At 46.1% G+C, this 11,329-nt stretch overlaps 1 long non-coding RNA gene across 3 annotated transcripts in view; it reads left to right on the forward strand.

Annotated features, from left to right (window-relative positions):
* The window catches only part of LOC138181020 (uncharacterized), a 92,753-nt gene extending 83,622 nt beyond the window's left edge, over positions 1-9,131 (forward strand). For all 3 annotated transcript variants that reach the window (XR_011173420.1, XR_011173419.1, XR_011173421.1), the window contains 3 exons: positions 432-559; positions 708-853; positions 941-9,131. This is a non-coding gene — a long non-coding RNA (uncharacterized LOC138181020). The remainder of the gene's footprint in view (positions 1-431; positions 560-707; positions 854-940) is intronic.
* The last annotated feature ends 2,198 nt before the right edge of the window (positions 9,132-11,329 follow it).

Raw genomic sequence — 11,329 nt, forward strand, 5'->3', positions numbered from 1 at the left:
GAGCTTGCAAGCTCTCGAGCTTTCATTGGCCGATGGGTGGAAACTGCGCATGATTGCGGGTGTGGCCAGAACTTAAGGGGCGGAATAAGCTCGGGGTGACGATAGGACATCCCGAAAGGGGCACGTCTTCGTGGGTGTCCACATTCCTAGGCTATCCCACCCCTAACGTGCTTTTTCCTTAAGCTTCTAACGAGCGTGAGAACCGCTCTCTCCCGTTCGAGCTTCGAGAACTTGCGAACTGACTTCTTCGATCCAGAGACTGCCAGCCAGGGTGGGGCAGGGGGTATAGAGGCAAGCGCGGTAATTAAGGGAAACTAACGACGCCGAAGACTCTGGAGGACACGGGCCGATAGTTAATGCGACCCGTCACCATATTATTCATCGAACTTTTTGCCACGTAGTATGCTCTGAACTTTTGGATGGTGTTACAGGGAATCATGGATGGCGAAGGGATTTTATTGTCTGCTCGAACGGTCTTGAATTTTAACGACGGCGAAGATTCGGCGAAATAAATTCGAATAGAAGATGTATCAGCGAGAAACAGCTTCGCTACTTTTCTGTAAGAGTTTTCTTTGTTTGTTATTTGGAAGATATAGATTATGTACATCTGCCTCGTAGCTTTCGCTGATAAGTGAACAAAGACATTTTCTCGTGTACACGAGCTATCCAATCGTCATCGATCGACGCAACGTATTTTTCTTTTGTAGCAACAGGTGGAAGTTATTTGGTATTACGCGAAAAGAAGCAGGAATGCGGAGGTGTGCAGAGTGTTTTTCACGATCGGTAGCAGTGCAGGACGATCGTTAACAAATCTGCCGGACCGGTCAATGTTTAACGAGGCCGTGTGTCCCTGGTAAAGCGAAAGTCTAATCACGGCCGACCGATAAATAAATCGGTCTAGCTAAACAGCAAATCAGTTAGGAGGATGGTGTGATTTCAGGGAAGAGCACGCGGCCCGGCACGGTGGCGAAGGGGGTTTGGGGTACTTCCATCACGTATTTACACGCTATGCTTGCTGATTGGCGTGCGCGGCTACCAACGTTTTAATGATTTACCCTTGGAGAATGGCATTTAGCCTAGGACGATGTAACGTGATTTATTATTGATTGCCGATTATTGATTCACGCCGAGTAAACGTAACTCGATTGTAAGCAGTCAAAATCGGAGTTTCGAAGCTTTTCAGACGTAGCTCCCACTTGGAGCAAAGGAATTTCAAATAATGACAGCGGTTCGTCGCTCCGTGGAAGCTTCGTGTAGCGGAAAATTAACTTGACAAGCACAGACTAACGTTAATCGTCTGTGACTGACGTAATCGTACCTATAACCCATACCACCATGTTAGATTTTATGAAGCTTTCGTCCACGAAGACGTTCTTCTTCACCCACGGAGAGAAAACGACAAGGACGCGTAAATACGTAATGGATCGTCGTCTCGACTTGGCCAAATTATATATAACGTCAACTATTGATTGCAATTATGACGGTAGCTGGTGGAAGACTAGCGATACGGATATAGCATCGATCAGTATTTCATAAATTCGCAATGACGCACGGCTCGGTCGTGAGTGACGTGTCATATATCGCGTAACGACGAACATTTATGTGCACTCGCCGAGCACATAATTGCAATTAGAGCGGAATTCATTTACATCAGGCCCGACGTTCGATTTGTTCAGGGAGAAAGCACGAATTTATACGGCCACGATGGTGCACGCGTTCGCCCCGTCCCGATTTATTTCCGTGCACGTCAATCTGGCTGTGGTGCCGCGATGTAAATAGGATTAGACTAGCCTAAAGATCGTGCCAGCGTTCGGTGATCGCCTGAAAAGAAAAAAAAATAGTTACGCTGTTCGCGAAACGATGCAAATTCTCGTCTATGTAATTTCGTTTCGAAGATAGAAGAGAGTTCGACGTGGATACTAAATTTTCCTAGAAACACCGCGAAATCGTTTCTCCCAGTTGGCAAATATCGCTCGATCGTAAATATTTACACTGTTTCGCTATTTTTTCACACATCCATTCGCTATATGACTTTCCCCACCCATCTTATCGACGAGAATTTATCGCTGAAATACGATTTTATGAAAATTAACGCTGTTTTGATCGCTTGAATAAATAAATAAATACATTCCGCGTTTATTATTTTTGAAGAACGTTGAAGAGTGCGCCACGGTTTACGTTCGTTAATACGTGTAAACACGATAATAAGGGGAAAAGATGGGACTGCAAACCGCGTAAAAAATCGGAGGACACGCATGAACGATCGAAAAGGGCAAGTTTGAAAGAAAAAGAACAGCAGCTGAACGTTCTGAAAATTTCATTTTGATTTTTTTAAATACCATTCACGCTACCGCCACGTTCGGGATTAAAAGCTAATTCGAGCGATTCAGTTTAATTGAGCGATTAACGGCTAAATAAAGCCCGTTTCTCTCTCTCTCTCTCTCTCTCTCTCTCTCTCTCTCTCTTTCGCCCTCGTGCCGCTTATCCCTCCTCTGCCGCTTCTCTCTCCGATACCCCCTCCCCCACCACCTTTTAGAACAAATCGTTCGTGATGGTGTCCAGCCCGGTGGAAAATATAATTCAAAGATATTTATGGCTGGATTACCGCTGGAATTGGGTATCTAATATACATGACCGGTTCCACAGGCCGGCCGGACTTTAACTGTCCACCAGGGGGTTACGTTTCGCCCTTTTAAAACGATGCCAGCCCGCCATTACCGTGTAAACGCTGGCCAATTACGAGACCGCGCGTTACCGAACGTAACGCGCAAAGATTCACATGGTAACGCGGAAATTTAACAACGAATTTTTCAACCATGCTGTTCCGGCATTCGCAAAGGGAACCACCGGGAAAAAGGACAAGAGTTTCCCGGTGATCCTCGAAAAGGATTAGCCGCAATTGATAGCCACGAGCATGGAGGAACGTGCTTGAAGCTGGCGTTACGCACCAAAGCGTCGACCATTTAACTATTCGCGTTTTAACCGTTTCGAAAGTTTGCGTACTGTGTTTAGACCCAACCCAGCTCGGATTCGATACGCAAATAAGCGAAACAGCTTAGTTGAAAGAATTTAAAAAAAGAGGAGTATGAAATAAGAAAACATGGAGTGGAATTGCATGAAAAGGTCCGACGTAATTATTTGATATCGTGCCTTGTCTTGATATCTCAGTTTAAATGCGGTCGAACGAATTTTGAAATAAAAAATTTATTGCTCGTTTGGACCCGCGATCGTTCCCCGGGTCGTTTTGACTGAAAGGGATAGAGAACGGTTGTAGAACGTGCCGAACGCGGAATTAATTAGAAGCAGCTGCCGACATGGAGAGGCTAGACGCGATCGCGCAAGGGTAATTTTGATTCTGATCCAGAATTAGGGACAGACTAGTGTCCAGTGTTCAACGTCCTGCAGTGTCCGGTGGTTAGTGCCGGACCAGATGTCGCCACGGGCGTGACGTCACTGGTTAACTACCCTTTCGCAACCAACACCACCACCACATGGCATCGCCACCGTCAACCAACCCTCCCCTCCCTTTACCTTCACCGCACCCGACGGACACGATATACGGGGATGATTCTGATTAATTACCGATAGTTACACAAGCTGACGCCACGCCGTTGACAACCCTCGTCAACAGCACGGACCTTTCCCCCCCGGTCGGCTATCGAAAATCGCATATCCGATTAACTTCTTCGCGAGCTTCCATTTCGTGCTGTTTTTTTCAAGTGAAAAACCGTTGTACCGAAATATCGATAGAGAATTGAATTTATGAAATATCTTTCGCTGGAATAAGTAGATTTACAACGAGGGAACGACATAGTGTGATGTGCGAAATGCAAAATCTTTATCGAATCTCTGTCGGAAGGCAAAGTATACCTAGAAACGAACCACTGAAGCAAATTCATTTATCGATTCGTCGAGGTTTAATTCGTTCAAAGGACCGCTGGGAAGGATTGTTATGCGAGAAGGGATGAAAACGCGCGAGAGCAGTAGCATCCCCTCGCGAGATGCATCGAGCCACGACCAACCGATCGGACCGCCAATATTTGGCAATTACGAAATATGAGTTTACATTTAATAATTGCGGTAAACACCGGCGGACGCGGCGAGTGGCCACAGGGGGTGGGCCCAACGAGATATGGTCGCATGTTCGTTCGTTCGTTCGCTCGTTCGCTCGCTCGCATTTGGGGTAAATTCCGATTTACTCTCCGTGATAGGCATTATTCGACGTAACCCGCGACTACGTTTTATTCGCTCCAACACGCCGCGAACCTCTGTTTCCCTTTATCATCGTCCGCCGAGATAAATGCCCGCCGCACCCCGAAACTTTTTGTTCGCCAATCCCTTGTGTGTGCTCTCGAACATACAAGTACACGCATGTATGCGTGCACGTGCGCCAGCGCGCCTCTGAACTTTTCACGCTCGCGTCTGCCTTCGACGTGTACATATTTGCTTTCTCCCCTCGATTTGCCTCTTCTTCTCTTCTTCGTTTCTCCTTTTTCTTATGATAGCGAACGACCATCTCGTACCGCGCCGGTTAAAGCGCGAAATACTCAAAGAACCATTGCGAAAGGGGTAGCAGAGATTTCGCGAGACGCTCGCAGACGATAAGAAACAAGCCCCCTGCCTAAAGCCATATACTATTAATGAGAATATGATCGATATTAGCAAACATTTCCCATGGGATATTTACGCGCGGCAGTTCGCTTAGATCGATAGCGTATTTGCGATCTGTCGCGGTTATCGACGGCGACGTTTATTCAAATGTAATATCTCGTCCGCCAACGAAGATTACCTGCTTGGAAAATGTGTCCCACAGGTACGCATCGATTTTCCTTTGCGCCTCGACGACCCGCCACTCTTGTTTTGTCCTCCGGCTTGACTCTTCTCCTCCTTTCCTCTTTTCTTTTTCTTTTTTTTTTTTTTTTTTCGTATACTCGAATTACCCTCTTCTGGACGAGCATCGATAATGTATTGACTGTGACATTTTTCTGCCTGTCTCTGTTACCATTTCCGAAACTTTATATAACAGATCCTTACAAAACGAAAGTCGTACTTTTTTTCGACCATCCTCGCCGTTTCATCTTCGTGATCCTTCTTTTGGCTCGTTAATCGTTAATTCGTCGGAAACACGAGTAAAATTCCGCGAGATCCAAATTGCTCGCGGTTACGTAATTGCTCGAACGGATGCAACACGCAAGTGGGAAGACGGAAAGAGGCCCGATAAGCACGAGGCATCTCGACTGTTCGAAGGGTACGGGCATATTCGTGTTGTTACGTAAATCCACGGTTAGAACCTTGTCACCTTTTATTCGAAGCCCGTGCTCTCCCTCTTTTCTGCCTCATAGACGTTCCTCCGAAGGGCTCGGCCACGCACACCGATTCGAACCCACACACAGTCTCGCGCGAACACGTACACACGAGCATCCCCCCGTCCCGTCGTTCCTCACTCTTCTCGCGTTCCTTTCTCCCCTTCCTGCTCGCTGTCCTACAGCAGTTCAAAAAGTTCTCCAGCCACTCTCGAAGCAAGCTGTTTCACCAAGGATCTCGCGCCTTTTTCCAATTTCTTAAAGAGCCGCGACAATTTATGTGAAACGCGTTCATAAAGTACTGCTACCACCACCCCTACGGTTACCCAAACCACCCCCATTCGAAACCTCGTGTTCCATCGAGTTCGAACGCCAGTGAAACCTGGAAACCGAGCAACCCCACTCGCCTCTCCCTTTCCTCTGTCGATGGTAGACTTCTTAAAAGTTACTTCGACTCCGTGTTTCTCGATACTTATTAGCTCTCCCCTGTCGATCGGCTCCTCGCACGTAGTCACCTTCGCACGTTCACGCGTTCACGCGTTCATGAAAGTTTCGCAATATAGGAACGTGTGTCAGCGAACGCATGCGTCCACTTTTGCTACTTACGGGTCTGGTGTTCCATCGTTTTCTCTAGAGGGGATGAAGAGAATGCAGCGAATTTCATCAGGATGGGAAATAATTATGCGATGAAACGAGTGAACAACGTTGAAGCGACGTTTACATTCACTTTTTCAACGAAGAAGCAGCGCTGATAGAGACTGGAATGGCGATTCTTGTTCGGCATGTTAAGGTTCGATGTTGACGTAAAAGGCTGTCTCGAGGAAATGATAATGATGTTTGTACAGTTTGTTGGAACGAAACAGAGTTAAGAGACGCGGTGATTTTCCGAAGGAAGATCGTGATCGTATGTGGATACTTTAGGAAATTGATTACGAGGGTGGTAAGGGGGTGGCTAGATGGTTTATTGTTCCTCCGCGACGTGGCAGCACCCGTGCCTTGCTACGACGGAATCCATTTTAAAACGATCTTTTAACCTTTCGTTATCTATCCTTAAACTATAGATTTCGATCCTAATTCTTCTTCTATACGTTTTTTTTTTATTTTCCATTAAACAAGACAACGTTTAACTTTTGCTCCGAAGAAAATAATTATAAGGTGTTACAAAACTGTCCAAACTGCATTTGCATCGAAATAAATCTTCCAAATTGCAGAGACAATATTATCGAAACGAACAATTTACAAACACCAGAGAAATTTTCAGTTCTCTCGCTAATGTAACTGAAACAAAAGCGATTGCCCAGTCGTGTCAATTTGAAGAGACAGGAAGAATCGGAGAAAAATGAACGAGCCAACAGCAGGCCGATAACTCTGAATAGCTAATACCGCGATTTGCGTAAGCGATTCAGTAGGTCGCGATTAATCGCGAGACTTAATGGGCGTGCTCCTGGCGAGCTAACCCCGTGAAATCCTCTCATTTGGAATTCCCCGGAAAACCAAGGAGAAATCTGCCACAGACACGGAGGGACCGCGAATCACGCGGCATTTCTCTCGGTTTCACTGTTTCGAGCACGAGCCACGTTTTCCTCGGGCCGCGTCAAGAACAAAACCGGACCAACGTCGGATGCGTCCGTATCTACGCTTCTTGAGCGCGCGTTCGTGGGCCGCGGGGTGCGCCAATAGAGCCGGCAAGGAGGGTTTCTGCTCGTTTCTTTTCCAATTAAAATTCAACGGCCGTCGGACAGGCCGCGTAATTGGCCGAGATCTCTTTAAGCGGGAAAATTACCAAGAAGGGCTTGTCGAGCGGCAAAGGTTTAACAGTCGACTGCAAGATGGAAGGAAAAGGGACGAGAAAGGCGAGTCCGGCCAGGCCTCTGCCTCTCCCTCCGTTCCCGACGACACCCTCGCCGGAGCAAAAATCCTGCCAATAAATAAATTTAAATACATGAATATCTAACCCATTCTCCCTCGAGCTGGCTGTAGGCTGATCGCGCGGCTTTGCGGGTTCATCTGGCGGATACCGATGGATCGGTGGCTCGACGAGCGTTCACGCCAAGCCAACTGGTCTCATTCGATCGACGAGTGACGCGTTTCTCGCGAATTTCTCACCTGTATCTATCTTCTTCCGATCAGCGTATACGAACCAAGTACTCGGCCGGCTTAAAAATCCCCGCGTTCCAACGAACTTTCTTTAAAGACACGGGCTACGATTATTTCCATGGGATGTCGCGACGTGCGTTACTACATACGCACGGCGCCGGGTAATTAGCGGCACGATGGTTCCCCATACCGAGCGACGTGGTTTTTTTCGTGACGGAACATCAGAGGCGTCTCAAAGAACCAAACGCGTGCCTCGATTGACAAAGTCTACACCGTCGACGTTGCGTCGTATCGCGAAGCAAATGAAAAAAGGAAGAGAAAGAGGAAAAAGGGAGGAGAGAGAAAACGAAGAGAACAGAAGGTACTGCGAAAAAGAGACAGGAAAGGGGATAGCGGAAGAAAACAAGAAAAAAAAAACAAGTAGAGAAGAAAAAATTCCGCAACAACCCTTCTCCCCTATTCGACTAGATCCTCCCTTGCCGGAAGCTCAGCTTGCGCTGCTCGCCATTGACGTCACGAACGTCTCTGAGTGTTTCAGTGCCGCCTCTCCCCTTTTGGACCCCCTTTCTCCTCTACACCACTCCTTCCTGATTCCCCGGACACCGCTTTAAAATCATGTAATTAGCTATATACCTCTTGTCCGTATTGCTCTGTCAGTGGTGCGGTGCGGTGCACTTTAGCGGCACGAGGAGGGGTGCAGAGACGAGAGGGTGGGTCGACGTATAGGAGAGCCACCGGAGAGGGGTAGAGGAGGGTTTGGTCCGGGAAAGGGGCACGGGGTGGCGGTGGGCTAGGCCAGCGGCGGAGACGAGAGGGGGCATGAAGTACCCGCTAATTAATACCCTTAATTGCAACGACCCCAGCCTACAGCCGCTGCCAGGGCTGTAGGTAGCTAGAATGCTCCACGGTGAACTCGTTTCAGCCGATCGCCGCTTCGCTTGTCGTCTTCGATGAACTTTGTCGATGTCGATGCGCTGCCACTCGAGGCCGGTTCAATTCTATGCCCCTGGCTTCGATCCGACCAGCTACCGATAAGCTTGTTAGAATCTTCGTCTGTTGGTGTCGAATCGGATATGCTTAAACAATGTTCCGGCTATTTTTCCCGCTACTGCTCGTAAATTGTGAGAGTCGTTAAAAATTCCGTGCATGTTATTTATTCACGAATGTTTTATCGAAGGTAGTCGATGGAATTTGTGAATCAAGGACTGAAAAATAGAAATAGGAAAATTCTAGTATTCTACGTCGGAACTTCAACGTTTGAATTACCGAACCAATCAAAATGATTGGCATCGGGTGTTTCTCGGATTTTGCAACTAAAAGCGTGCAAATGGTTTTGCGATATTAACGTCTGGTTTTATTGAGACAGGAACGCGATTGAATATACTTATTTACTTTCATTATATAGCTTTAATTTTAATTTTAATTATGTATACTATACTTAGGTATACATGTCGACACAACTCTATAATGTCAACAGTTATATCTTCGATTATAATTAAAATAGTAAGATAAAAATGAAATTACAAATTTTTATCATTAACAAAATAAGAGGAAACTTGATAATTCTAGTGTTAAACCGTGTTGCCATAATTACCAGCTATCCTGCCACGATTTTTATCGTTTCTTCTATATCCAATATCCGCGACGACGAAAGCTCTTTTCCTTTGTTGTCGCACCGGTACGTGTCGACGGCGGCCTGTAAATCGGCGCGACATATTTCCATCGTTTCGTAAAAATAGCGCGCGAAGCGGCCCTTAAGTTCATGCGATCGCAGGTACACGTTATGAAGGGACGAAGCTGAAATGTGGATGAAATGGAGAGAATGGTGGCAAAAAGAAAGAGAAAGAGGGAGAAGGAGTCTCCCATATCGACGACGGCGTTAAGTTATGGCGCTATCGTGGCAACATGTCGCCCGGCTTGTTCGACAAACTTTTCAATGTCGATATATATTTTCCGCGGGCGCCCTTTTATGAGCTGTTGAGCTAGTCTTTCGAGCCGCTCAGCCGCCAGCAAACCGATTCAACGTATCGATCTTCCGCGGAGCGCCTTTCTCTCCGTCTCCCTTCCTCCACCTCTTTTGTATCGTTCGTTTCTTGCTCTCGCCTCGTAAATCGCCCATTGATTCGGCTAATACTTGGAGGAAACATTTCAATTTTGCCAATCTTTTGATCCTCTATGAGCGTATTTCACTGAATTTGAATATAAACATTTATCGATCATTTCTGACAACATTATGTTCAAAAATTAGCATTTTAAACTCGAACGTTCGAATCCTATTGAAAGTTTTAGAGCGATTAGAAATAATTTATTAAGAATTTATAATTTAGAGGACAATTCGGATGGTAATGAATATCTGTGATGTAGCTACTAGTAATGTAAACGAATAAAAAGAGTGTTTCGGTTAAAATGGTTTGTTCATGGGAAAACAACGAGGAAAAAAAGTTATAACAGGGCGCGTAAGTTCAAATTCGACAAACAACGTGGCCCGATGTTACGGAGGTAGCGCGTTATGGGGCGTTTAACGAGTGCGGTTAACCAGCCCGCCGGAAAACACCGATGTCGTCCTCTAATATATACGGGTCGCGTTCGTGGCAAGCCTGTCTGAGCATATGTTGCCACCTTCCACTAGTCTTGGCATCGTTCTTGCGTGGCGCGCGCCCCGCGCCCACTATTTCTCAAAGAAGATTCTAATAATCTCCGTTTCGCTTGTCACGCGATAAATAATCCTCGGTAATTGCACGCTAATTAAACTAGAATCGATTTTTTGTCCCATGCCGGATACACTGCGGATAAATGGAAACGAGAATAGGCGATAAAACAAGATTCGTAATTTAATAATACCTTTACAAGCGTATAACATACGAAGATCACACGTGAAAAACATGATAAGTTGATTTTTGTTAATTTCTTGATTCCGAACGACTCGTTAGATTTACAAATTAATTTACAATCGGACAAATTCCCATTCTCGAAACGTTCGATATGGCGCAAGAATGTCTTACGTTAATTCAAAGGACAGTTTCGACTATACTATAGATCGTTGATTTTCAAAATTGGGTTTTTCATATTCCAAGACTAGAAATAAGTAGCCGAAAGACTTGACAGTTTTCAAAGTTCTGTTTTAATAAAATTAAGACACCGTTACGTACAAGCGCGAGATCTCGGCTCAATGAATTACCGGAAACGTGAAACGAGTGGGAAAGATCTCGTGTCGGGACATGACGGTGAAAGAGTGGGCGGGCCGCGGTGGCCGATCGTTAGAGGATCCCTTTATTGGATGTGAATGTTCACCGACATTTTGATAAATTTGTGCGCACACGCGTGCACGCGCACTTCCAGCAGATGCAATCAAATAGACACGATTAACGACGCGATCGTTAATTATCGTTCGGTAAATAACGAAAGCGATCGCGTTGGCAAATTGTTCGAGGCGCTTTAATTGAACGCGAATTCATTTTCAAGTACTTGGTTGGTCCGATTTTATCCCTCCCTTTTGTAATTGAATTTTTCACGAGGCAAACACTTCGTACGTTCCTGTATCTCGCGACATCCGTAATTACGTATCCTTTCTCTTTAATCTCCTACGTATACGTCAAACCTTACAGGTTTAACCGCGGTGTATCCTTCAACGAGGGAAACGATGTTTCTGCAACGTGAGACCGATTAAATTTCGAGCTGGTGCTCGATTGCGGCTTATTGTTCATGACCATGTGCGACGTTCCGTACTCGACCACGAGTTCCAATTTCTCACCAACGTAGTGGTTGATTATTAATTAATCGTACGAAACGCGAGCCGAGCCGGTCAATTACGCCGCGGTCCATTCTCAACGGAGAAAGATTCGAGTTGCGGAGAACGCAATTATCGATCGATTCGTGTGTTCGCCGGTTGATTCGATAGTTGTAGAGGCATCGAAGCCCGTACACCGCCT

Source organism: Bombus flavifrons, chromosome 6 (assembly GCF_040668555.2).
Source record: "Bombus flavifrons isolate JBK064 chromosome 6, iyBomFlav1_principal, whole genome shotgun sequence".
NCBI lineage: Eukaryota > Metazoa > Arthropoda > Insecta > Hymenoptera > Apidae > Bombus > Bombus flavifrons.